Consider the following 27,846-nt stretch of genomic DNA (forward strand, 5'->3'; position numbering starts at 1 on the left):
ATACATAGAGAAATGTGCAGAATTAAACTCACCTTCTTGTCAAGTGAAAGATGTTTATCATCACTCTAGACACTAATGCATGCCCTTCTTTCATATTCATTCCCTTCCACGCGCTGTGCTAACTGACTGAGAGGATGGACATGATGTAGCCAAATGCCACCCTGAATGAGCAAAGTAATTAGGCAGTGCTGTAGGCACCATTAGCCGATTACCTCGCCGGTCATCAGTCATCAGATGCTACCATCCAACAGTACACACTCAGTAAGGGTGAGTGGCTTAATTGACATTTACAGAGCTCTCAGATACAAAGTGGTTACAATGCTAATAACAGCTTTCAGCTTTGATATAAAGCGCTATGTGTAGACACCTAACAGGGCTTGTATCAGAACAGTCAACTAGATGTACAGAGGTTTTTCAGTCACTTACAGATTCATGTTAGTGGATGGGCCACAGCAACTAAAAACTTCAAGTACTCCTCCAATAGATTTTTCCCAGTGATAGTTATGGTTTAGTCAAGCAGTCAATGGATTGTTGCTTGACAAGCTGTAGTTTATCTCTGTATTATCTCCATATAACGAATGTATATGATATCTATTTATAAGGTATTTTTTACAGAATATGATGTAACATTGAAGTCCTTCAACAAATTAGATATAGTGTCATCATCATCAAATTCTTATCAGCATTTCCTTGATTCCAATTCAGTGCCAAGTGTGAAGTAATCCCCACAACACATTGCTGACAGTACTTTTATAGAGGGGAAGTTAATAAGCTTTTGTCAGAGGACAACACTCCCTTAAGGATAAAGATTCAGGGAGCAAATGATGAGTTTGGAATGTGTTTGTACTATTGAATTAGTGCTGTAGAGATAAATATTAAAATCACTATTTATTTCTATACTTGTATACATCACACTTCTGGCTATGATTTGAGACTACTATCATCTAAATACTGCCATTAATGGTTCAGTATGTTTATCATTCAGATCAGGGTGTTTTTCCAAAAACCTCTTGCCCGTGGTTAGAGCTCAGGCAGAGCTCATGATAAGGCATAGGGCAGATGGTAAGTGTGAGTTTGGGATTGGACCCCAGCAAAATAATTGGGATAAGTTGAGTTAGGAGGCTCGGGTAAAGGCAGGAGAAGCTCTTACCAACCAACTTGCATGATAATCTGTTGAAGACAATCTGACAATCTGTTGAAGATATAGACTAGATTCAGGATCACTGTCACTGCACACACCAGCACTTGTACCATGCGTTTAACACCATAAAACCTGTCCTCCAGAAGAGGAAGCACCTGGACATGCAGGTGGATACCCCACTGGTCACCTAGATCACTAACTATCTCACAGGTTGACAATATCAACACACTGTCTCCACATTAACAACAACTTGGACTGGTCCATAAACACAGATGTAGTGTACAAGAAGGGACAGAGTCCTAAGAAGACTTAACATCTGCCAGACCATGCTGCAGATGTTTTACCACTCTTTGGTCTCCAGCACCAACAGACTCAACAAGCTCATTAAGAAGGCTGGTTCAGTGTTGGGATTTAGGTTGGAGTCTGTGGTGGAGGTGGCAGAGAGGAGAATGCTGAGGAAACTCCTCAGTATTCTTAACAACATATCTCACCCCCTGCATGACACCCTGCTGTCCTACAGGAGCACATTCAGTGGTAGACTGAGACTACTGAAGAGCACCACAGAACGCCACAGGAAGTCTTTCCTGCCAGTGACCATCAGACTGTATAACTCCTCCTCTTTCTGTAGGGAGAAGAGCTGGAAGATCAGATAATGTCATGTCTCAGTGTCTCCACTGGTCTATATTTGTATTTTATTTTAGCACCTTATCGTCACTTATATCACAGCCATACAACATATATTGTGTACAGTCATACTGTTTACCGCTCAAGTGTACTTTTGATTTGGCTTTTAATGAGTAACTTGTAACCTCTGGCAAAAGAATTTCCTCTGGGATTAATAAAGTTAAAAAAAGTAAAGTTATCTTATCCTTAAAGATGTGTATAGATAACACAACAAAGCTGGGGTACACAAACAAAACATCATTTTAATGTTGTTTATGTACATCAAACAGCAGATACAAAATAGAAGATTTTAAATTAAAGATTTTATGGAAATGGTATTTATATTTGTTTTTACTGACATCAATGAGATTTTCTGCAGCTCTATCACAGAAATCCTGTGCTTCCATCTTCATCTCAGCAAACTAAAATAAAAGTGTCAGTCAGAGAAATTCTTCAATAACACTGTGGAAGTCAAGCACAGCATCTAATCATCCACATCTAATTTCGATATGTTTGCCATCTCCGTTTCTATCTTTAAGCCGACCTCCAGGCCACTCACACAGTCGGCGCAGTGAACAGGGAACAGAAAAATCAAGGCCCTCCCATTTGCTGCTGATATGTGTTGTGGCAGCGGGAGAGTGTTATTTTCATAATCTGAGCCTTGTTCATTACTGAGCAAGCTGGAGGTGAGTGAGAAGTTCACAACCATAGATCACATAATCAGATAGATGATGGCTGGTAGATGAGATTTAAAACTCCCCTGCTGAGACGCACATGCACACACACACAAACATGCATGCACAAAGGTATGCACAAGGACATACTTCATCAAACCTTATCAAAAGTTCCCCCAAGTTAAGAACAGACACATTCATACAGTATGTTGTGCACATACAAAAACACACAAATCCTGAGAGCAGACCGCATACAAGGAGAATAACATCCAATTCAATAGAGTAGTGTTACCGAATGGAGACTTCTTTGGGTACCAGAAGGATGCCTGTGCCCTTATTACTGAGGTATGGACACAAAAGCACACTTACTCAAAGAAACACAAACACGCTCACAAACGTGCATGTGAACAAGCACTAACAGACACAAACAAAGAAAAAAAAAAAAAAACTGACTTAGGAAAGAAACTAATATCTGTCTCACAGTAGTTATGTAAGATCTAGATTTGATGGCTAAGGTTACGGGTAGCCGCACTTTCTGTCAAGCCATATTTTAAATAATGGTAAAAAGTTTGATAAGAAAGAGAGCAGACAGAGAAGAGGCAAGGAGTGGAAAGAGGAGAGTTCTTTTCAGGTCAGCTCTCAGTTGCCAGCAGGTTCCTGCATTAATTAGACAGGGTTGTGTATGTGTGTGTGTGTGTGTGAGAAAGAGAAAGAGACAAAAAGAGGGAAGTAGAGAAAGAGACCGTGGTACTGCACGTGTGGATATTTGTGCAAGTGTCTACATGAGCATGCTAAAGTGTGTGGTTAATTGGACAAGGAAGCAGTGTGTGCAGAGGGCACAATGAGGCCTCTCTTTTCCTCACATCGTCCCTCTCAGCCAGACTATAGTCATACATCCAGATAAGGGCTTACTTGACAACAGCAATTGACCTTTTCCTTCATTTAGTCCCCAGCGGAATACTGACAAGAACGCAAAGAGTGAAAGATAAAGAGACAGACAGACAGACGAACAGACAGACAGATAGAAACATGTTAGATTGTACATACACAGGTTAAGAGCAGGGCCCTGCTTTCCTTTTAAAAAAACATTCCCAATAGCAAGAAAATGGAAAGAAAAGTGGAAAAAAATGGTACCCATGCTATGGTCACACAATTTTTCTGTCTGCATGTCACTGTAGGTCAATCATTTGAGATGAACTTTTTGGCATGAGCAAAATAACAGCCAACAACATAACATGTACAGTATAATACATACTGTACATACATATATAATATACAATACATACATCAGGTTTGATCAGTCAGGTCAACCAAGTTATGTGTCTGGATCATTTTTCTCTGAGACATACACCATCTACAGCAGACTGTGTGCAAAAGCCGTTAAATAAAGACCTTCATGTTTTAAAGTCAAAGTGCCACTTAAAAACTTTGGCTTGATTTTCAAACACAGCAGGACATGAACACTTTTCCAAAGCAAGGAGGACAACACACAAAAGACACACAAGAGACAGCCGCCTCACTCAGAGAGAGTGATCTTTAATTCAGCAGCTGTAGGTGGATATCCTGCTGTCATTGCATCAGTTTTCCTCTCACATGTCCCATATTAACTGCTACAGTCTCTCATCTAAACATACAATCGGCTCAGTCAAATGTGGGACTGACAATACCTGGAATGATCAGCCTGTCAAACCATATAATGAAAGCAATTTGGGTCTGTGAACAAAAGGAACAATGTGTATACTCAGGCTCTGTATTTAGACTAAATACTTCCTGTGAAAATGTTTGTAATAAACTTTGCAGAGAACTAATCGAGATATAGTGCATGCAGTTTGTTTTGAATGGACTAAAGTGATTATAATTGAAGGGCTAGAGGATGTAATTCTTGGCCAAGACCTTTAAACCGGCATCTGGTACCAACACCTAAAGTCAACAGAAAACATCTTGAGCATGCTGTCCAGGAAAACAAAGGATTAGCTAATTGGCCAACAGTTCAAACCCACTGATTTAGAGACAAATTTGCTGTGATGAAAAGTGGATTTATGAAATGAAAGGGGCAAATTGTGAAATAAATAAAAGCAGACTTTGTGTTTTAAAACACAAATTGCTAAAAACTAAATTAAGAAACTCTGCTGTGTGAAAATAAACAAGAGGAAAACAATCATGTAATCTTAAAGCATATTTGCAAAGAGTGACAGAAAGTATAAATTAAAAGATGACAAATTAGAGAATTTAATTTTAGAATGTGTAAAAAGTCTTTCGTGAACCCAGACAGACAAACCAACATTTCTTGTTTTGCTGAGACGTAATCTCATTCACACAAACAAGGAGTGAAGGTAAATCTGTACAGACAGAGAATGAGAGCAAGTATTGATCTAGTCACAGAGATGGAGTTGTGTTTATCCTCACAAGAGCTGACGCAGATATGCATATACACCGGAGACGCACTAAGACAAAGGACCACATATCCTCCCCACCTCTATCCGTGTGTGTGTGTTTGTGTGAGAGAGAGACAGAATCTGGCAGGGAGCATCTGGCACTAGATTCTTGCCCAGCATCAAATTAATCTGATTTTATGGCACCTCATTACACTGCCTATCATTGATAATCAAACCCAGTGTGATGGGTCTCATATACACACACGTGAGCACGCACACATACAGTATGAGGTAGTAAAGGTGTACAGAGGTGGATCATCAAATGAGAAAAAACAAGACACATATTGAAGAAACTGAACCACCTGTATTTCCTCAGTGTTTGCAACATCATTAATCTAAGTCATTTATGCTTGTCGGGTTCTCATGAAAAGTGTGTGTGCATGTTTGTGTGTCTGTGTGTCCAGTTGCAGACAGCGCTGTCATTACTAAGTCCCATCAGTGCTTGAATGCCTCCCAATATTCCATCCAGATACTGCATAGTAATAATATTCAAAACATGCATTATTCCATCTATCTGCTTTCCCCAAGGATCATTTCTTTCTCCTGCCAACACACACACACACACACACACACACACACACTTACATCTACCTTATAGCACTAAACAGAGTGCCACTAAGACATTAGTTAGAGTTATAGGGGACACCTATCCACTGCAGCAGTGAAATGTTATCAGGCCCGCCATAGGCTAATGATATCACTGTCTCTCTATATGTGATATAGACCTGTACACACACACGCATACACACACAAATAGGACCATTAGCCCTTGCTGCATCACCTCACTAAGCAAAGAGCGGAAACGAATGGCAGACCATTAGAGTTTCATTATGGGGAGTTGGCTGGAGTGGAAGGTAGTACGGAGTGAGAGGGGAGGGAAAGAGACAGACGGAAAAGAGAAAGAGTGATATATAAAGAGAAACCTGGTGAGAAGATGGGACGAGAGCGATAGTGCGGGTATGTTTGTGAAACCAGGGTGGGGGGGGGTTTGAAATGCGGGAAAAGTGAACGACTGCAGAGCTATTTAGTATGGCATGAGGTCTGTGGATGTGAGAGTTGTTGTCCATGACCTCCTCTCCTTATTTGCAGAACAGTAGTCAATTCCATTGCCTACGGCTGTTTTAATATGTCCCACCTGTTTACACACACATTCAGCAGACTACAGCATTATGCAATGACGTATCTGCAAACAAGTGGTCCTCCTCTGTTGTTTAATCCATCTGTCTCACCCTGTCACGGATCCACAAAAACACGCACTGGCCAACCTATGCATTTGTACACAAACACAAATTAACACCCTCTCACTCTCCTCTCGTCACTCTGCCTCACTTTCAGGCGCACATACACCGAGAAACACACACACAACCACACGTACACCTCCAAGGTTAATAGTAGCTGTCATGGGCAGGGTGAGCAGTAATGGAACACACAAATGCCCCCGGGAAAAAGCAGTCTGCGGATAGACAGAATGTGGGAATGATGAGGAGGAGGAGGACTAAAGGGGGAGGAAGAGAGAGGGTGAAGAAGCAAGGAGAGGAGAAGAGGTTTGTAAGCACATAGGAATGAGGTGGAGGGGCAAACTATTCCTGTGAATCAATTACCCCCCAATGCAAATGAGGAGATTATTTATGTCTCCATTAGCACTAAATTATTCACACTCTCCTAGTATTTGTTTGTGTGTGTGTGTGTTTGCATGCACATGCTTTCGTTTGGTTGATTGCAGAGGGAGGAGTGGGATCAACCTGCACAAGGAAAAATGTGCTAGCAAATTGAACAACAAGCTATTTACATCTTTCATCAGCCATGCTTGTTCCTCATTAGTTAACACTTTTGAATCAATACGCCACCCCCTCTCACTCATCTCCACCTCATCTTGCACCTCTATTTTTGCATGCCATCACTGTCTGGGGCGACTGCTGTATTTAGGCACACATTGTCACACTACAAGAACATCACTGAAGACAATTTGAAGACTGAGGAAAGTATTGTCATGTCAGGCAACTTGATACAATGCAATTCAAATGGCAATGAAGCAATTACTACAGCTACAACATGCAAGAAGTAAAGTTAGACTTCTATGTAAGAATACACAAAGACACATCCCACTCACTGACATGTAGCATGAAAATCAGTGCTAATCACTTCACCTATGAGTCACAATGTCATGGCTGATTAGTGTCTGAATGCTTCATGGTACAATGACCATGATCCTGAGCTTTTTTTTTTCCTGTTAATCTTTCTCTTACTGCCCACCTCACTGCATTATTCCTATTCAAAGAAGCACTTTCACTTAACATTCACTAAAGAGTCAAACTTATTGCCAAATTATATTAAAGAAGTTGACACTTACTGTTGTATTAACAATCTTATTATAGTCAAATATGTGAGTATTAGATACCAGCTGCCTCTGTGGCACGTACCTTTAATCATGGTTGTGCAGTATGATTATTTTAGGACACTATTCTATACATTTTACTTGTATGTGCTACATTGAAGTCCTTTATGGCAATTATAGGTTACCATATTTAAAGCCCACTGGTCCTGTACAGGTTCATAAGGGGTTGGAGCTTAGCTGGACAAGTCACCAGTCCACTGCAGGGCCAACACAGAGAGACAAGCAACAATTCACATTCAGACCTACGGCCATCTTAGAGTTCTCAATTAACCTAACAAGCATGTCTTTGGTATGTGGGAGGAAGCCAGAGTACCCAGAGAAAACCCACACAGGCAGAGGGAGAACTCCACGCAGAAAGGCCCCTGCTGGATTTCAACATACAGAATAAAAACATGCTAAATATCACATTGTTTCTCTTGAAAGTGGTAGACATAGAAGTGCACATGTAGTTCTGTTTCCCTGGTGTGGATTATTTACCATGTTTGAGTTTGTGCAGACTAATGAGAAGCTACATTTTCACATGTAAGAGGGCTGTATAAGTACAGACCATTTACATTTTCATCTGAGCACAATAGGAAGTGAATCTAATGTACTGCATTGCTGAAAATTCCATTCACAAAGCAGGAAAATGCTGCCCTACAGGGATTCAAGCCTGAGTCGTGAAGAATTTACACTCAAGTATTCTATTATTTAACATTAAAGAATGCCAGAAAAAAACATTAAAGATTATGAAGACTTAAAAAAGCAGCAAAATTACCTCATTAATACACAATAACACAATAACATAATACAAGACTAGAATTTAATAACTTCACTGACCTCAAGGTTTTCAATCTTCACTGTACAAGCAAAACATACACAAACCTGAAATAAAGCATATTTAATTTGTCCTGGTTCACATAATTTTCTCCATGGCAACAGCCACAGAGGCTGATGGGTACTGTAGTATTGAAAGCTGCGAGACATAATAGATAAAACATAACGCCTGAAAAAGAAATAATTAAAACTGGTGACAAACTTCATGAAATATTCTTTTTAAAGAAGATGTTGGGCAAATGAAAGAGATCAAAACACAGTGAGGAAACAGTGGTATAAAGATGCGCTGCGTTCCAGGCATCACAGGTAAATATTTCACTATATCCTGAGCATCAGACACAAAGCCTTTGATATGCAAAATGAAAAGTCCGCCTCTCAACCCAAATAAAAAAAGAGAAGCACAGATTGGAACAAGCAACAAACACAGCAAACACCTTCCACAGACCAACATATAGCATCACATACATGCACTAGTTTGGACTGCAGCTCTATTGTCAGGTGGCAGAATAACAGTATTTATGTAAGGATAGTTCTCACAATCCAATTGTCAAAAGTTGCTTAATATATATAATCAGGAGAACCCTACCTAAAATCAGCTGCTTGTTTGTATTATGAACAAGTTATGTTTCCATCAGTAAAAAATGGATCCTTTAATATGAGTGCAGACGATAGAGTGAACAGTTCTATGGTTTGGCAACAGGTTGCTTAAAGGGGAACCACACAGGCTGCATTTTATCTTTCATCTTCGTTTACTCAAAGCCTGTGTAATGTTCACAATAAAGCTGTAACCACCAGCACTGCCTTTCATAATACCACCATTCTGTGTCCTGGTCAGTTTCATTCATGTTGTTTTTCTTTTTGCTGGTGTCTTCAGTGTGCCTGTGATGAGTTATCTTTGAGGTATGCACAGAATGTGTAGAACAAACGCCTGTCTGTATCTCGTACACAGAGACAACAGTGATTACAGCTCATTATTACAAAAGTTCCACTTGGTTGTTGTGTTGTTTTATTGCCATGACTGGTAACTATATATATATATATATATTTACCAATTACTGTGGAGTCAAAGTCTGTCAGAGGCTTTCACCTTCAACCAAGACATAAACATTAATCATAGCAGCAGTTGCCCTGCCAGTCTTGTGTTCTTGGCAATGAGCACCAGACAAACTGTTAGCAAGCCAAAGTAGCAAAAGCAATAAAGTCATAGTTTTAATAAATGGTTGGTTAGTGATCGATTTATAATGTGTCACTATTTTCTTGTGCTTCACTTCAAGTATGAGTCTCAGCTGAAGCTAAATTACTGGTCACATGACCACAGGACTCATACTACACCTCAAATCTGATCCTAACACCAACAAAGACTTAAAACTAGCCATGGGAGAAAAGGATATGATCTTTATCATTGACTGCAGATCAATTTGAAGCACAGACAGCCAACATACCTCAGAACCTTTACAGAACAGTTAGCCACATGTGGTTGGGTGAAAAAAATACCTTAAAAGCCCTGCACTCTAACAGAGTTGTGGGTAAGAAGGGTTTCTCTTACATTAGCGTTGCAATAAAGAGGCAGTTCTCCTCTGGTGGAAACTGAATGTTGGTAATAACAGCACAGCACAGCAATCGGCTGACAACCCCTACTTCTACTTTTCAAAAGATATTTATCCAGAGATGTTGCAATAAATGACATTTTCATTTCATTATTCCCAGACAGAAGACTGAAATATTTTCAAGCATACAATAAAACTCTTTTCTGCGCTTTACTCCATCAGACAGTGAAAATAAAAATAAAAATGAAAAAAGTGTCTAAAAATAAAAGTATTTAGCCAAACTCCCAAGTGTTTTTCTATCTATTCAATCAGGTTCCGACCATAGAAAAACACAGAAAAAAAAATGAAGCCACATTTCCTGGCTCAAAAAATAAGGGAAAGAAACAGTCAGGACACGGAGGTAGAACCTCATTTCCGACAATGCTGTTAGGTCAAAGACAAAAATCTTTTCTGTGTGCAGGAACCATCCACAACACATTAAAAGACACTAAATACCTCCATGATCATCCCATCCAATTGGTTTTCTTATGGTTTCCTGATCTGGACTTCGAGTACCATCTGTACCAAGAATCTAAAACTAAAAGAAAGTAAAAACAGATATTTATTTCATGGAAACAATGTGTCACAAAGACACCCAGAACAACACACACACACACACACACGTCTGACTGCAGTAAGTAAACAGACTTAATGGGGAACCAGGGACCTGATCTAAACAGAGGGTGAACCGAGGAAATGTTTGCTTGTGCATGAGGAGAGCTGTTGGCCTATACCTCACCATGCTCTGCTAACCCACAGCGGAAAGACAGTCTTCTTCCTCCAGCATTGTTACTGGAGAACTGCGCTCCTTTATAGGCCACTGGGGCACAGTGAGGTGAGTGCTGTGGAACAGAATGTTAACTTGGTCCATTAAACAGAAAGACAATTTCTGTAGGTGTGTAAGGTGTTGTAAGTGTTGCTAAACTGTGACTTTGAGATACTTTTGTGTACTGAAATTAATTCAAGTAAAAAACATATATATCCTATGCACCAGGATCCTGATGTTGGAGACTATATAATGTGCTTTTTACAATCAGAACTGTCTCTATAGGTGCTTTACAGAAACCCAGAGCCTAAACCCCTATAAGAGCAACAGTGGCAAGAAAAAAAACTCCCTTTTAACAGGAAGAAACCTTGAGCAGGACCGTCAGCCTTTGAATGTGAAAAGGTGTAAGAAAGGGTTAAGTAGCCCTTCAGAGCAGTGTGGTTTTTTCAGGGTCTCTGGATGGAACTGTAGGGTCACAAGAAGGCCAAGCACACAGATTACTATGCAGCGCTGTTGTGAAGTGGTGGGAGTCTGTAGCAAACACAGCTCTTTTTCCACATGGCTGCTCGGCCTGTCAGAAGGCTGGAAAGGCCTTCCTCATCCTTACCCTTTTTTTTTTTGCAGTCGTTGACTCACAGACACACAACTATCCTGGACAGAATGAAAGCACTCTGCTCGCTCAACCAGAGGCTTCCAAAGTCAGATGCAGGACCCTCCAAGGGTCTCCCTCATGAGGGAATTGTTTAATTTCACGCTTTTTTCACATGCTGGAGGTCAGCACAAAGAGAGAATGCATAAAACCTAAAACTAAGAAATACAGAGTAACTCATGTTATGAAACTGGTACAATGTGTAACATGAATATCTTCTCCCCTCACCCCGCCACCTTTGGTTCTCTCATTTGGGCTTTTTTCATCTACTTAATATGTTTATATGCTGGTTAATTTCTTTGTTCTTTCCTCCTTGTTCTATGATGTGAACCGCCATCACTAAGTCCTTTTCTCCCCGCTCTAATGCTCCTATAAAACTACATAACCCTGCAGCTTTGACAGAGAGAGAGCAGGAAATCCTCCCTGTGCTTACCCTGAGCCCACAGACTTTCACCCTCCCCTTAACCGGATCAGACAGAGGTCTTTATTACAGGGGAGAAGTGGGCTCACAAAAGAAGAGGAAAATGATTGAAGAGGCATTGTACCCTTTTTGACCTGAGCTAATTGTGGAAGTAGTGACGACACAGCTTTGCAAAACTTTTAGGCAGAAAAACTATAACTAAACCAAAGGGATTCCTTGCTGCTAATGCTAGCACTTAAAATGGGACTCCACGCAGTATATTTGTGGAATATTGGGTTTTCTGGTCTTCTCCACTGGTTCTGCAGTCAGCCCACTCCCTCCCTGCTCATTAGCAAGAGACTCCACTACTCACATCACTGTGACCAGCTGATCAGATGGAACAACTCCACAGTTAAACAGCTTTAGAAAGCTACATCTTCCTTTATCATCACCCTTCAGTGAACAACAATAAACAGAAGCCATGATCTGAGGCTTATTGTGCCTACTGTTTTGCAGCATGTAAAGCCCGGGGGGCGATATAGTGGGTAACCTGAAGCTGCTGCCAAGAGATAAGCATAAATACAGTAGGATTATAATTCACGCTGGTGTTAATGACACCTGGCTTCGCCAGTCAGGTAACCAAAGTTAATATTGAGTTGGTGTGTAATTTATCTAAATCCCTGTCTGTCCCCTCTCGAATCTGACCAGTGATGACATGTTTAGCTACATATCCTTGCTCTGTCGCTGGCTGTCATGGCGGTGTCCAGAAATCAACATGGTCTAGGCTAGGTTGCGGCGGGGAGGAGGCAGAGACATCTCTTGATGTCTGGTCATTTTAATTACATAACAAAAGTTAATGTGCTGTGATGCCCTGATGATTAGTGTATTATTTACACCCCTGCATTTTATTTGGCATGCCTCTTATGTGCCGATGCCAGTTCTTAATTTCCCCAGCTCATAAATGCTATCCTGGTTTGCTTAAAAAGGCAGCAGAAACCGAGGCCAGAAGTCAGCAATCTTTCATAAGACAACAGATCATTTCCTCATGAGAAATCCTCACAATTTCTCTGAATGTGGAGAGGTCTGCGATTGAGAAAGGAGGAGCAATAAAGTGAGAAATGAGCAAGCTCATGTAATCACTACTAGCATCATTTTTTTGTACTACCTCTCTTATGCCTCTGCTGGATTCCTCAGCACGGATGTGATCAGCAGAGAGATAAATGGTAATCTCAGTAGGCATTCCCACACATGCAAGCACATGAATAAGTACACATGCGCAATCTCATGCATACACATACACACACAAACAGAATCGCAGTTTGATGATAATCCTGAATGCATATGAAAGGGCACGCAAGCAGCAGTATGGAAAACAGGTATGAGAGAACAGATGGGGGACAAGAAGGGAATGGAAAAAAAAGAGAAGGGAGAAAAGTAGTGCTAGTGATGGAGTAAGAAGGAGAGGAAGGAGCCGGGCTTTATTTAATCTCAGCAGAAGTGTCGATAGAGCAGAAAGTTCAGCAAGCTGGATCGTTGGTTAAGCCTTGAGTTTTACTTTAACTGTTCAGCTCCTCTGGCAGCGCAGTGTGTGTTTGTGAATGTGAATGTGTGTGTTTGAATGTTGAAGACATTAAACATAGTGCAAAGAAGCAAGAACAGGGTGCTGCTGGAAGAAATGTATTTAATCAAGTCAGAACAAAGGAGTTGTGTAATTTTCTCCTGAGGGCACAGAGAACACTGGCTCCCTCTGAAAGAGAAGAGCCAACTTTTTTAAAGAAACATCACAGTGGTGTTTTATCGCATAATAAAGACATTTTCCCAATCACTTGACAGTACTTTACCCCTTTTTTCTGAGTCAGAATCTGAATCAGTAATACTTTATTAATCCCAGGGGGAAATTGTTTTCGTTTAGTTTAGTTTTTTAGTGTTGTCATTCCTGCAGTTTAAAGACAAAAAACATAAATACACCAGATTTGCATCTGTGTTAAAGAGACACTCTACTGCAATGCCTGCAAAGTACAATTACAATGAGTGAATGCCACAGAAACCTAATGGAAGATGATTAAAAAAAGAGTTCAGGCTTGAGTTAGCTCAAAATAAATTCAGATACATGGTTCATTTACTATTGGTGACTAGAAAGGATTAAAATATTATGCAATTAAATAAAAACAGATTTGTTTCAAATCAATAAAATAATTGAATTTTGCACCACAGGACCAAAACGAGTCTGTGTCAAAGTGACTGCACTACTCCCCTTTTGCCCAAGAAGCAGCAAAACTTTAACCTAACCCAGGATGTGCTGGGTTTATTGCCTTCTTAGAAAAACACACAACAGAGGCACTAACATCTACCCAAACACAGGAGAATAACAAAATGGGGCAGTGTGTGAGATAATGAGTTTTATATAAAATGTTAATGCTCAGACATCCATTACATACATATTCAGCAACTCCCTGTACATTTGTGGTCCAAAGCTTCCATGTATGCTGCGCTCACTGGTGCAATATCTGCCAGTTGAAGTCCACCACGTGTCTCTGTCTACAAAAAGCCCTGATTTAGCTTTGACTAGCATTAAACCATGAAACCGTGGCAAGAATGACCTATTGTCATAGTCTAATGAAGTGTACCATTATAATTATGGTGGCACGGTCACTTTGATGGAAAGATATATCATTTTGTGGGTAGTGGCTCAAAAGACTGATGCTTCTCTGCACTCCTCGCTGTTCCAGAAAATCAAAACGTTAGACATCAATTTTCTAATAAAAACCTACTTACAACAATGACAACAACATTAAACATATCACTCTATGGCTTACAGGCTTACAGGTGGCAAACACAAAGGAAAATGAGGGCAAAGGGCCTCAGCCCCTGCAGCTTAAAGGGGCCATTTGTGCAGTGTGTGTCTGCAGTATTCTTACCATGCAGTGTGTAACTGCATGCCGACAAACTGTACAGGATAACTATCAACAGCAGCTGTTGATGTTCAGGCAATCACAAACACAGCAGAAGTACAAATCTTTCTAATCTTATAGTTGAGCCTGGCCTGTTTGACAGGTGCAAAGGCCCATCTGAATGTTGGAAACAGCTTGGGGTTTATTATGCTTAAATGTGCAAAGTATGCACAGCATTTAAGCAGTGCCTTCCACTGTGAAATGAGAATATCTATAAATTACTGTACAATGCCTGCAGAACTGGAGGAAATCTGTTTCTGCGCTCTTTTCCCTACAAGGGAGGATGATATTGTTTCTGAATAAGCTCTGGTCACAGTGTAAGAGTGTGTACATTATTTCAAAGGAAATCCAACTGGCCAGCAGGATATTTATATTCTGACCCTCAAAGTATCAAAAGCACTCACGGTGGAGATATGTAAATTACAGTAATTTTCTCTCTCCACACTATAATGACCATATGTATTTTATTTTATTTGCATTAAGTGACAATTTAAAGTTAATGGGAACATGTCCAGTGCATTAAAGGAGAGTTGTAATAGAAAAGCAGATGACACCACTGTCCCCATAAAGATATTCACACAGCAAAGAGCTTACCGTTTTTATAGATTAAGTGAATGGGCTTAGGTCAAATGAGGTGTTTCAAACTCAGTGCCTTTTGTCTAGACCATGAATGGTGGCAGCAGGAAAGAAAACTGGCAAGCAGTAATTTCGTAATTTTAGTTTTAAACTAAAATACCTTCAAAAGGCCATTCACAGAAGCCATCTAACACAGCCAGTTATAATTCCAGTATATAACATGTTGTACAAGTAAAGAATGTTATTCTGGTCAGAAAATCGCCATCATTGTATGGTAAGGAAGCTAGAGGTAGTTAAAAGTGAAGTGAAAGCAAACTTCTCTACATTTGGTCGATAATGCATCCACCAGATATGATACATGGTTATGTTTATGCTAACACATCCAACCAAGGGACCCATACAGCCACAAAAGTCCATATCCATTATAAACTGGGTTTGAGTATTAAAACCTAAAACATGTTTTTATATATATGTTTTATTAACATAAACTACACTTTCTCTCTACGTTCCCAAAATTGGTGTATCAGAGGACTTGAAAGTGTAACTTCTGTTGTCATGTGCAGACATTCCAAGAGAAAGATAACACTTTTATTTCATTAAATGACTTCAGTAAATAGCAATGTGGATTAAATGTGTTGAAAACTTGATTTCACATCTGTTTGTGTTGGGATAGAGCGGGGCTTCATCATTCCACATGGAAGGGAAAAGTCAAAGGTTTTCTTGCTGTTGCATCTGACAAGGTTCAGACATTTTGTTTACGCATGCCAGCCAGTGTTTCTCACAGGAGTGCACACTGACCTTTTCTAAACTCCTCTGCAGATTATACCTCCACACAGCAGCAATAGATGGTGAGTGTGAGCATGGCCACATGAATGTGTGTGAATAAATTTAAATATGAGACACAGTAAATATGGGCCTCACTTAGGGCTGTTGGAAGAAAAACGAATCATGGTCTTCAATAGGTGAGTTTTTAGGAAATAGAGAGATTTGTATGAGAAATAATTAAATCGGGAAAAAAAGAGAGCATAACCCCCTTTAGTAGAGAAATTAAGAAATGCCTCCACATGCATCTATGCATCCTCTTATCCTGCACAGAGGCACAGGGAGGCTGGAGGCTATCCCAGCTGTCTCATGTATTTAACCTTATGTTAATGCAACAATGTTCGAGTTATATAAAGAACCAGCATGTCAGTCAATGTACTGCAACATTACAATTTACAGGAGGTAAACATATTACAATCCTGACTCAGCCTCATGTTGTTATCTCTATGTGAGAACATTGCTACAGCTTTCTGCCTCAGGACCAAAGTTGGAGCACACAGCTTACTCTGGATTAATGAGGAATTTATCACCTTTTCTATATTACATTGCATGAATTCTTGGAGTGAATAAACTTTTTTCTCAAAGCTTGGTGCAACCTATTTTTTCTAAATTAATTAATAGAAAAATTAATTCATTAATTCATGAGATAAAGAATGTGGGTGAGTGGCAGACATACACAGTCTGGATTCAGGTGACTGTGCTCTACCATGCAATTCTCTGTGTGCATTCTCTTGGCATCTACTGTATAATTGAGGCTAAAAGCTCAAATACTAGGGATGCACCAAATTTTCAGCCACCGAAAATTTTCACTTTTTTCACTGAAACAACTCGGCCGAAACAGAGAGTGGTGATGACACAACCAGCACGGGCTTGTTTGGACGCTCCAGCATGTCTGCTGTGTCTTTTCTTGCTCCATTTGGGCAGCTAACTAAAGACATCCGCTCCTCTAATGCATCTGTAGCGGATGTTATTCCTTTAAATGCAGCACTAAAGCGTCTTCTAAGCAAAGAGGTTGAGACGGACCACGGAGTGCAAAAAAGTACACTCGTAGTCCGTCAGCACACGTTTCACTGAGATCTACTCTCTGCACTTCATCGTGACGGTATTGATCCGCGTTATAAAGATTGTACTTGTGGGAATAAAGCAGTGCGCAGCTAATTTTAAGCTTATTTTATTTTATATCGTGCATTGTTTGAATGTGCTAATAATCATAATTTTGTAATTGCTTTATTCTTTGAAACATTAATATTAAGTTGTGCATTTGCAATGCCTTGATTTTAGTGAGGTTAGTACACAGTCAGAGCCATAAATGCAATGGTACCAATAATTGGCATTATACGTTTTTTTTAGTGTTTTGGTTTTCGGCCTTGGATTCCTCATTTTCTGTTTCGGTCAAGAATTTTCATTTCGGGGCGTTCCTATCAAATACTTATGTACATTAGGCCAACTACTATAAAAGTTGATGCTGTATTGAAGGCTATAGGGGGAAAATGTGAGCAATTAAAAATCCACATTAAACAGCTTCTAACCACTTTGACCAAGCCCAGGCAGAATGTGTCAGTGGGTTACTGACCTGATACCTGATCTATCTTAGCCCTTTTAGAGTTAAATGATCACCACTACTCCCTGCAATCCTGTCATGTAGGTGGTCTGGTGATAACTGCCAAGATGGAAGATTTGACCTGCAAAATTGAATGTGATGTGTTGATGTGTTCAATTTTATTTGCAGTCTGGTTTTTTTCTCATCAAATAAACTTAACAAACTCAAGGTTTACATGCGATTACCCCAATTAAAGTGTCAGCAAAAGCAAAATGTGATTGCAAGTGACTTGACTTTATTTAACTTTTCCAGCTTTGAATTTGTTTTACTACCATCTGTAATAAAACTCCTATGCATTGTCTATGTGAGCATTATTATTATTATTATGTCATTTCTGCCAGTATACCTCACGGCAGTAACATATTTTTAGTTCTAGTGTTAGGAGAAAAAGAAGAGGAACAGCAAGATAAACAATGAAATCATGAGAGAGAGACCAGACCAGTGTGAGAGGCTTAGAGAAGTACTTTAGCCTTGGAGAAGACAGATATTGACTCCACAACTCTTCTCTGTTCTTCACTACTCTGTCTCTGGCTCTGTCTACTATTCCACCTTCTTCTTTCTTCTCTTATCTTTCCCACTGCAACATATTTAAAAATCACATCTTGTCCTGTCATTCATCCCTCACCAAACCTCCCTTGGCTATCAACCTTCCACAGAGGATGCAATTCCCTATCATAAACCCACTCGGTACAAATCTACCTTAACATCAATTTACAGGCTAAAAGTCGGGTAGGTGAAACATTTTTTGAAAGTTGTATCATTGCAAACCTACAAACAGATCCTACAAACACCCACATACCAACAAACATATACCGTCATGCACACATATCCACTTTATTTTCCTTGCACCAACACGCCCATAAAAACATGAACCCCTCTCCTCTAGCTGAAGCTTCCACTCAAAGGAATCATCAAAGGCCTTGACCTCACCTTTGAAGAGGTTTCTAATGCACTTTCACAATATTCACCCTCTCACTGCTGCTTTTTCTACCAGCGTCCTCCAAACACACTCTGTATACCTCTCATTAGAACAGCTTGTATTACATTATTGAATGACTGCCCTTGTCACTGATTCTTGTTGGTAAAAGTCAAACGCTGCTGAATGCAAAATAGATATCCAATACTGAACATTTCTTTCCTAATTAACAGGCTCCTAGGGGCCCTATATTGTTTTGTGCCCACTGATCAATTACTCGATTAAATAAATAAATAAATAAATAAATAAAAACAAGCCAGGGAATAGAAACATGTTTCACTGGGTCCAACCTACTTTGTAAATAAACCAGCAGAATAACATCCTTAGCAGGATACTGAAGCAACACAGAGCCTCACTGATGGCCACCTGGGTAGAACTGAGTCTACCCCGCGGTCATGCCTGCCGGGTGCTGGGAGTGATCTGTTTAACAGAGGCAATAAGCTTCTCTCAGCCTCTGGTAGTGCAGATGAATGTGTTTTTTTTCTATTTTCAGCACAGAATATTCAATTTTGAAAGGAAAAATGTAAAGCAAGACTGCAACTCTCATGCTGTTAACTCTTTTCATTTATAGGTTATATATTTTTAAATTGTTAGGTGGCAATAAATAGCCAGTGTTATTTAAGTTGACAATAAGATAGCAGTCACAGTGCTTCTATGTATCACACACTGTTCTGATCACTAGAAACACTGCTCAGAAAAATAAAGGGAACACTTAAAGAACACAATGTGACTCCAAGTCAGTCACACTTCTGTGAAATCAGCCTGTTAGGAAGCAACACTGATTGTGAATCAGTTTCAGCTGCTGCAAGACAACCCCTATAAAGCAGAGGTTCTGCAGGTGCTGACCACAGACCATTTCTCTGCTCTCATCCTTTCTGCCTGATGTTTTGCTCACTTTTGCATTTTGTCAGTGCCATGACTGCCATCAGGTACCAGGATGAGATCCTCAGACCCATTGTGAGACCATATGCTGGTGCAGTGGGCCCTGGATTCCTTCTGATGCATGACAATGCTAGGCCTCATGTGACAAGTGTGTCAGCAGGTCCTGCATGATGAAGGCATTGATGCTATGGACTGGCCTGCCCGTTCCCCAGACCTGAATCCAATCAAGCACATCTGGCATCTGGGACAGGAGGACGTTCACCGCCTCATCAGGAGCATGCCCAGGCATTGTAGGGAGATCATACAGGCACGTGGGGGCCACACACACTACTGAGCCTCATTTTGACTTGTCTTGAGGAACTTCCACTCAAGTTGGATCAGCCTGTAATGTGATTTTCCACTTTTATTTCAAGTATGGTTCCAAATCCAGACCTCCGTGGGAAAATATTTTTAATTTACATTGATCATTTCTTATGTTATTTTGTTCTCAACGTTTTCCACTATGTAATGAATGAAGATCTTCAACTGGAATATTTCATTCATTGAGATCTAGGAGGTGTTATTTTACCTTCATTTTTTGAGCAGTGTACTTTGAATCTGCTAAGGAAGTCTAGTACTGTACCTCTCATTTTTAAGCAATATATTTGGTGAAATTGTTGATATTGTTAACAAATAACAGTGTAATAAGCAGAATGATGTGCAGGCGTCAATATGAAGACCCTGAAGACCCTATTTTAATTTCAATTTCAAAACATCAACATTTTTTGTCTCTTACTATAATTCATGCAGGTTAGTGTTGGGGTTGCTTGTCAAGGATTGGATGCTGGAGCCAAACAATGTTTTACAGGTAGAACAGGAATTTGTTGAAGGCCAAACAAAACACAGTGCCTTAAAAAGAACCACCAGAGACAAACACCCACATTGAACAATTTCAGCAAGGGAGCGTACAAATATCAATGTTAGTCCTAAACTACAGCTTTAACCTTCAGCCTATCATGGTTTACACCTTGTCTACTAAATCATTTAGATATAGCCTCATTCAGTACACATCTTCTCCCCAGGCATTATGCCTCCCAGTCAGAAGTGTGAGTTAGATGTAAACAACCTTTATGTGTATACCAGGTGAAATATGCAAAGCTGGGCACACAGTGCATTGACAAAACTCATGGGCAGGATGCCCTGTGCATGTGGGATGAACTGCAGTTGAGGCATAACAAAAAAGAAAAAACATACATACATGAATAGAAAAAGAAGTATCGTAATTAGATTGTATTAAAATGCACGGTGGTGCACTGGGATGATTTCTCCACAGAAGAACAAGAACAGAGGTACTTTTTCTGATGTTTTTATAGGAGATATTCAGGCACAATTGAGTGAAGTGCATAACTCCTTGAGCTACTTCAAAGACTATACACTTGAAGCATGTTTCACAGTTGAATTAATGCTGGTAAATGCACAGCACAGAGCAGGGAATGAGGGAATAGATGCATTTTATCAAGTCTGCTTTCAGGGCAATTCATAAAATTATGGTACTATCTTCCTATAAAAATGGTTAGAGGGAATATGTAATGAATGTGGAATTACACAGCAATTGCTCTCAAAAGAGCAACTAGTAAGACTAAACCACACATTAATCTTGTGCTCGGATTTAAAAGAATGCATCTGAAAACGAGCAGACATTCATGTGCATGCTTGCTGTACCCTATCTCATGCATGCATGCACAAACAGCTAGTGCAGGCTGAAACAGCCTTACCTAAGCCTTACCAGGGTTGGGTATTTGTGCATGTGTGCATTTTTGTGGCCATTTGTACTCTTTTCACTTGTGGACCTTTTATCGTCTCATCTCTAAAACTTCATCCATCAGCAAGGTTATGAATGTGGTGGTCCCTGGAGATCAGTGGGGACAAAACTTATCCAAAATCCCTCCAGGCAAAACAACACAAATAGCAGCAAAAACACACACACACGTGCACACAGAGCACAATGCATACTGCAGGCTACTGTTTACTTATGTCTGCATTTGTTTATCTTCACATTGCTGCATCATTTTTCTTTTTTCTTTTTTTTTATAAATAACCAGTTATTTTCTCTGTCACTGTCAATCCTGTAGCAAAGTAGGTAGCAGAGCCTGTAGACAGCTGTAGTAGGTATGAGATATATTCTGTTATCACCTATGTAGGAGATGGATGGGCAGAGACCCTTTATACAGTAGTAACTTACATGACACTAAACCTTCCTCATACCAGAATCTATGTTTTACTCCATTCAAGTGTGTATTTTCTTCTTTCAGCCATCAATCCTGTGACATGTTCACAGACCACATGTGAGCATAGACCACAACATGCGTACCATGCTGATGGATTCACTATTGCTGTCATGGGACAGATTGACCTCAAAAATAAAAGACATGTTCATCTGTCTGAGGTTCACACCAAATATTAACTCCAAGGACTACTACATGTATTGGACACAGATGTGCATGTTATACAAGCATACACACAAAAAAAACACAAACATGCTCCATATACCTTCATATACCACAGTTCAGAATCATTTCCTGTATGGCTGTATGGTCATTAGCTTTGACATACCGAAAGGAGGTGCAATCAAATCAGTCCAGACAAAACCAGTCAGTCTAATCTTAGTCCCTCCTAGATGACTCCATTCGTTACTATCAAGAGCAAGCTCCCTCCATGATGGCTTATAAAGTCTCAGAGGAGTACAGCCCATAATATTCACTTGGCTATATTACAGACCATTTCTCTTGATTGTTATTTTACCTGGATCCAATTAGAGAAATTAAGAAGGCGCCGGGGATGGAGTGGGCCACTTTTTCAGCTCAGGAGTTTCATGTCAAAACAACCTGCTTTTTCCATGGAGGAGCAAATTGAATAAATGAAACAGCAGCTAGCTCTTAGAATACCTTTTTATTGGATGTAAGTTCAAGTATGCTGGTACATTAACAGAAAATAATAGAATAAAGATAAAGATTTAGTATATATCACTTTTAAATTATGTTTAGTATTTTCAGCTTGCAACTGGATATTTGTGATTAATGGTGTGTATTGGGCTCTACAAAATAAACTACGCTACGTAGGAGTGCAATAGCCTTATACACTGACAATACCAAACCCCATGTCTCTCTTTACAGCTGAAACTGGGTTCTGTCGTTTGTAAAACACGTCTGTTAACTTCACACGTTTGACAGCATCTTCCTCCAACGCCTTTCTTTTCTTCAGCCTGGCCTTTTCGGCTCCACCTGGCCTCTTCCTGCCCTCCACCACCACTAACTGATGATCCACGCTATTTTGTTGCTATATTTAATTTTACCACTCTAGTCAGAAAAGGCGACTCGTGGGCCCAACAAACTTGACCCTAATCTACTGTGATGTAGGGGCTGCGCTGTCAGATGAATGGAGAATGAATGCAAGAAGAAGATTAGATAAGTGACAGATCAGCGTCAAAATTATTTTTCCATCCGCCCACACTTGACATTGGCATGCTTTAACCATAGACATGGAGTTATGAGTATATATGCGCTGCAACAGTATGGATGAGACCAAACAGGCGTAGAGCAAGCTGCAGACACTCGACGATGCAGCTTTAAGGCTCCGAGCGCGCTGCCACGACAGAAATCGGTTTTTGGCAGACGATCACCGGCCCATCGGGAATCCTCCCGTATCTCCCGATTAGCCACTCCGGGCCTGGACGGCGCTGTGACCAACTTATCAGATAGCAACACTGTAAAGTTAACCATGGAATTCCTAATTGTAGTGAAACAGGGACATTTTTTTAATTTCACATTCTATTTCATATTTCACACATAATGTGATGTCTGCAGCAATGCTCTGTAGGTGGAAGTTTAAACGTGTTACATCTCAAGCATAGCCAATTAAGGGCGAAGCTACCATGCAGAACACATTTTCCTGGTGGAACCGCCACTGCTTTTAGCCTTTTATTAGAAATTGTTAGGATGTGAAATTACAGTTGTTAAAACAATTAATAGTGTTTGTGCCAGTGTTTAGACTGCACACACATTCCATACAAAGGTAGAAGGATCCTGATAAGAGTTACTGTTTTGTGTATATTGTGTTTGTGCACACGAGCAGATGTTTTTACATCTACAAATATATGGAAACAGCAAAGAATCAAACACACACTGTGACAGCTTGGAGGTGTTTTGTTACAGATAATATTTTCCCCTCTTATTTCATAATTGCTTTATTATACCATTGCAACCCAGTTTTACAAAGATAGAAAGCTGCCACGAGAGCCTCTCACACTAAAGACAAGCAGTACTAATTGCTGATTGCCTATTTCGTTCCTTTTACCTCCCACCCTCTCACATTCACGAGAATAGCGCACCATAAGAACACGAGAGTTCCCTTCTCAGGAGCGTTGAGCTCTGAGACCAGAGCTGATTTAATGTAATTTATTCATGCCAGCACACTGGCTCCAAAGCAGGAAATTAACATCTTTTAATTTCCCATATTAAATTTCACACGTTCAACCTTGAAGTTAATTAAAAACATTAGGCACAAGTGAGCTATCCCACTAGCCTGTGCAGGTGAATCACTGTAAGGGGGACACAGTAGGGCTACCTGACACATGCACAAACCCACACACACACCTCCAGCTTTGATATACTACTCCAACTGGCAGCATGCTGTTTCTATAGACACGTAGTTATTTCAACCATGGGCGTCATCTAAAGTATAGATTTAAGGAGCTAAGCCTCTACTTGGAAGGTCGGCTCTCCCAGGAGAAATGTTTCCACAACCATAAAATGGTTGTCGCCCATGAGTTTTTAAAGCAGATATAGACCTAAAATCAATAAATAATTTAGCTTAGTTGGTGGAAGGACTGCTGGTATGAATTGCTTATAACTGTAGCATATACAATGCTTTGTTGTGTTTTAATAGAGAGAATAAAAAATGTTTTTTTAAGATTGTTGATATTAGGAGTTTAAAATCAGCATACTGATGAAACAAAAGAAGAGTAAAGCTCAAAGACAACAACAAAGCAGCTCATTCTGGCTAAAGCCATGGTTTATCTTCCACCTCAACCATAACAAATCCGAAAAAAAGACTCTTTAGAATAATTCAAAGCTTTTGGTTTATTCATGTTTATATTATATACGGTTTTAATATTAACGGTATCAGTATTTGTAGTGGCCATTAAACTAGAAACTATTGTTAAAGTTGAATCATATTTACTGACTTTAATCAAAAGTCTTGTCTGCATCAGCTTCCTAGCAGAGAATTTATGTTGTTTTTATGTTATGTTGTGTTACTTTAGGTAATCTAGCCATACAACAAATAGGGGCACATAAAACACTGTCGCACAAAGAGCTGATGGTGTGTTCTGCATGGGATTCAGAATCTGCAGCAGAATCACATTATGCCCTGAAACATTGCTCTAATATGCACGTAAACACTTACATTTCATTTGTACAACAGTAGGCTAATTTAATTAATTTCATAATGAATAATTACACATTTGAAGAGCTTGGACTGTCGACTTACCCCCCATTAAAATGAGAATCTACATTGTTCTGAACTCCACTATGCGCTACATAAGTTCCTCTCTCAATTTGACACAATGACCATCACTAGTACATCACATTAAGTAATTACTGCACTCTGCTGGGGTTAACACATTAGTGTGTAGCCAGTGAGCTGCCTCTAAATTTGAGTCTCTATTTCATGGTATTAACCTGCGGACCTCTGTAAGCTGTGGGTAATGTGCCTGCTTCTAGCATGTAATGTGGCCTGTATGTGTGGAAAATCCCACTGACCTCCGGTAACAGGCCTATTAATCGCTTATCTCCTGCTGAGGCAGCCACGAGGGCAGACCTCCACAAGCACACCCATCTATGAACAGTTGAACAGTTCGTTAGTAAGTCTTAAACACACACACACACACATTATGCACAATGCATATATCCAACCCGTATGTACATAGCCTGACTCAATTACAAAGACACACACAAACAGCTTACACAGCACAAATCTGAACTGCATAGTGTCCAGGCTAATAATTAAAAACTAATACCTGAGGTGGTGTTCACCTGCATCCACATACTTATTTGTCAAAATTACCTTATTCTGTTTTTTTTTTTAATTCAATGTGTTAAATCACACATGTGATCTTTAGAGACGATTTCCCATTAATGAGTAAGAGCTCAATTCAATCATTAAGAATAACAAATTAAAATTGTCCTTTCCATTAAACCCCTTATGACACCATTATCCAGCTGAGTAAGACTAAAAGCACCAAAACTCCATTCAAAGCTTTACAGAGTACAGGGAAAGGACAGGATGAAAAGATGTGTTTACTGCATTCTCCCTCTTTATTATATTGCTTTTATGTGACTCTGGCTTGGTGTTATTTGCATAAAGACCTGTACTCCAGAGCTCCAGCAGTCTGGCTTTAGGGCAACTCATTACATAAAGACTGCACCCCCTGGAAGTCACAGATGGACTCTGCTGAGCTGAGCTCAGAGCTACTTTATCCAATTCTTCCCAAACTGCAGGCTGTTAACCAACTGGGTATGTTCCAGTTTCTTGCAAAAACGATGTCTCTGGGTCTTCATGCTCAAGGTTTACCCCCTGTTGAGACAGCTGCTGCTAGGTTATAATATGAAAAGGATGTCTTTCCACAGCAGAGGGCCTTTCCCCTAAAGTCCCTTTATACTCAGCCCAGTGTCTGCTGTTTTTGCACTTTTTTTTCATACATTTCAGATCTGTCACCACCTCTCCTGGTTTGTGCCCTGTTTCAATTCCGATCACAGTCAGTCCCTTTCTTTCATCTGCTCCGACATGCAGGTTAAATTTGTCAAGATGATATCTGCACATGGATTTATGCTGGCTGGCTCCTCTTTCTGCATGTGGTAAACCTTACTATTCTTCCTTCATGGCACATACTGTACTTGCTGTGTGTAGACCTTTCTATTGTGAAGCCCCTCTTCCTCTTCCATCACTGCCAAAACCTATAATGCCACTGCAGACAGCTAGCAGCCTCATAAGACCAACATTGCAGCCGAAGTGCCATCCTGTCAATTTACTCTGTACAACATCCATCGATCCATTTCTCACAAAAGCACAGTTCCTTGTCCAAACTTACAACTTATCTCTTTACGAGACAACTACAGCTCTATGCTGGCAGGGCTCCCAGCATGCTCTTTGCCCTCTACCCCGCAAATCACCCAGGATGTATTAATTCTGAATGTGATAAATGTAAAAGCAGTGTTATATGAACCCCACAGACAGCAGGAAGGACAGACTGAAAGCAAAACTGTGTATGTAATATGAAATGATACACATCAAATAAAAGAGGATAAATCAAAGGGAAATTAGGCTGACAAAACATAATCAACATATTCATAACAGCAAATGAGGAGTGACAAAGACAAAAAAAAGGAACGATTTGCAGAGTTGCTCTGATCTGTGTAGGTGGAGGGAGAGGATTTGGTTTGATTTGAGTGTTGATGTAGCAAAGTAAAAGTAAAAAACTATGTAACCTGTTTTGTTCTGTTTTGATAGTCAATCACAGCCAGACTGCTGAGTACAAAAAGGACTAATGCCACACATTATCCAGGACTCACTCAGACATGCAAAAGTAGTTGTGTTTTAGGCTCTTTGAGAGGCTCAATCTGTCTTTAAAATCTTATAAATGAAAAAAGGACGCAAAGAGAGGCTGAAGTGACAGGATTTCTAACCAAACATGCCCGAGTGAGAAGTGACTACCTCAAAATGTGACCTCACCTATGAACAATGAACACTTTGCAGATAGGTTTACCATGAACACCGGACAGTTGTGAACACTATACAGCACAATAACCCTGCATGCTAATGCTCCTACTAAATTAACATTTACATATTAATGTAATCAGATTGATAAAGGTGCATATATGCAAATGAATTATGTGTGCTTAGGTACCCAGAATGTGTGTATCATCACTGGTAAGCTGGGACCAACCATCACACTGAAATAGCCTGAAGGTGACCAGCTGACATCTCTTCTATTGTGATTCATCGTGGCCTGCTTTGGCTCATCACAATGCAACAACAAGGCCAATGTGACGCTAACTAAAACATTTGTTAGATAAAGGGTAATGAATAATAGAGAGACAAAACTGAGTGCCGTCATGCATTGACACATACAAACACACACACAGCAACACTGCCTATCAGTAAACTACATAATATATATATATACATAAAACATACCAAGTTTTGATTTCTAATGAGTTGAATCTGAACTTGGTGTACCCAACAACAATGATAAATCAATATATCCTGAAGTTTTTCTACAACATCGCTTAATGTCACACACACACACACACGCACACAGAGCAGACGCACATGCTGTGCATTGACATTTCAATAAAGCAATAAAGTTTTGTTCCTCCAGCTGGCATCTGCACACTCAGTGGGGAGGAGAGGTGTTTCATATCCGTTGTTAAGACTGATCATATGCCCTACACGCAGACGTGAGCATGTAACAAGTAT

The sequence above is a fragment of the Parambassis ranga genome, chromosome 7 (assembly GCF_900634625.1).
Source record: "Parambassis ranga chromosome 7, fParRan2.1, whole genome shotgun sequence".
In the NCBI taxonomy this organism is placed as follows: Eukaryota; Metazoa; Chordata; class Actinopteri; family Ambassidae; genus Parambassis; species Parambassis ranga.